Source organism: Gavialis gangeticus, unplaced genomic scaffold, assembly GCF_001723915.1.
Source record: "Gavialis gangeticus isolate Ggan-Ray unplaced genomic scaffold, GavGan_comp1, whole genome shotgun sequence".
Lineage (NCBI taxonomy): Eukaryota > Metazoa > Chordata > Crocodylia > Gavialidae > Gavialis > Gavialis gangeticus.
The window spans coordinates 122263959-122266129 of NW_017729022.1; positions in this window are offsets into that span (position 1 = coordinate 122263959).

The following is a 2171-nucleotide window of genomic DNA, read 5'->3' on the forward strand; positions in this document are numbered from 1 at the left end:
CTGAATATGAGCCAACAGTGTGCTCTTGCTGCAAAGAAAGCTAACAGCATACTGGGCTGCATTTGTAGGAATGTTGCCAACAGATCAAGGCAAGTGATTATTCCTCTCTATTTGGCACTGGTGAGGTCATAGCTGGAGTACTGTGTCCTGTTTTGGTCCCCCCTCTACAGAAAGGATGTGGAGAAATTAGAGGAGTCCAGTGGAGAGCAACGAAAATGGTTAAGGGGCTGGGGCACATGACTTCTGAGTTCTGAGGACAAGCTGAGGGAACTGGACTTTTATTTAGTTTGGAGAAGAGAAGACTGATGGGGGATTTATAGCAGCCTTTACCTACTTGAAGGGTAGTTCCAAAGATGCTGGAGCTAGACTGCTTTCAGTGGTGGCAGATGACAAAACAAGGAGCAATGGTCTCAAGTTGCAGCAAGGGAAGTTTAGGTTGGATAGTAGGAAGAACTTTCTCACTAGGAGGGCAGTAAAGCAGTGGAAAAGGTTACCCACAGAGGTTATGGAATTTCCATCCTTGCAGGTTTTGAAGACCCAGTTAGAGAAAGGTTTGCTGGGATGATCTAGTTGGGGATGGTCCTGCTTTGAGCAGGGCACTGGAATAGACGACCTCCTGAGGTCCCTTTTAACCCTCATTTTCTATGATTTGTGAATCTATAATTCTATATGATGGTATTATCCAAGGGTCGGCCAAATATAAGGTTTCATCATGTCTAGGCATTGAGCAGACAGAGTGTAGGGGACAGTCCCAGCCCCAGGGAGTTTACAATCTAAACAGAAAACAAGAACACCAAGAGGAAGGAGCAAAAAATCTTGTCACCCATACTTCCAATGTGTGTTCAGTCCTAGCTTTTACTTCACAAAATTTCTGAATGCAGATGCTGCTCCACAGCTCTGTCAGCTGAGAGATTCTGATGGATTTTAGCAGGTTTTGGACTGGGCTTAGTTGAATTGCTTTGGCTTTGACTTGTCAGGTGTGGAGAGTGGTAGCCAGCTAATTAACAAACTAATGGGCTCTTAGGATAAGCCAGGGTGTTGCACTGCCAAAGAGCTGAAAGGCGTGGGAACCACTACTGAGGGACAGGGTTTCTGCTTGGAAAATTCTGATTCCCTGCAGGTTCCCTTAGGATACTCCAGAGTTTGAAGGCCAGGGTTCTTTTTTTTCTATTTTTGCGGGAGAGAGACTGAGGATTGATCAGCCCCTGGTAGAAGAATTTGGAGGGAAAAGTGTCAAGTAACAGTGAAGTATAACACACAAAAATTCCCCATTCTTCATTTCAAGTTCCCCGAAGAATCAGGCACTGCAAAAACAAATGCTTTAAATGTTTGTTCATTTCCCCTTTTCATTATTTTCATCATTGCAGCATTTCTTGGCATTTGATTCTCTTGTGCCCCTTCAAAGTTAAGAGAGTGAAGCTAGGTATATTTCTGTGTTACGGGGGATACTGTGGCAAAAAGAAAAAGCCAATTTACTTGGAAGGAGAGATCAAACCTTTCTCCTAAAGAAGAATCCAGATGACTTCATCTGGATGAGGTTGCTAATCAGTAGGGCTGTGTGAGGTGTCAGACCGTGCTTTGGCTCTGGAGAAGCTTTGGACACTTCAGCATCCAAAGCAGCATGTCCAGATCAAAGCACTGGCTTCTTTAGGCTTTTTGAAGCGGTTCGGAGCTTCTGAACCACTTCGGAAAAGCTTCAGAGCCGCTTTGGAGATCCAGCCATAGGGTATAATGGGGAATCAATGAAATATCTATAACTTTATTGGTGTTTGTCTGATTTGGATTATACTTGCAGGGATGGTAGCCTCTGCTGAGAACATGAAGTCTGCCAAATTTCAAGAATATCAGTGCAGGAGCTTGGGGGGAACTGCAACCCAAATTTCTGAAAGCAAAACTCATGTCACGTCTATGTGTTACACCAGAGGGGGGTGAAAACTGCAGGGATGGTAGTCCCTAGTGAGGCCACAAAGCATGCTGATTTTCAAGGTAATAGGTGCAGGGGTTTGTGGGGAACTGCACCTCAAGCTGCTGACAGGCAAAACTCGTGACAGATGACCCTGTGTGTGTTAAGGAGCAGCAGGCTGAAAATGCAGGGCTGGTGGCCCCTGATGAGGCCAGAAAGCCTGCCAAATTTCAAGGAGATAAGTGCAGAGGTTTGGGAGAATTGCACT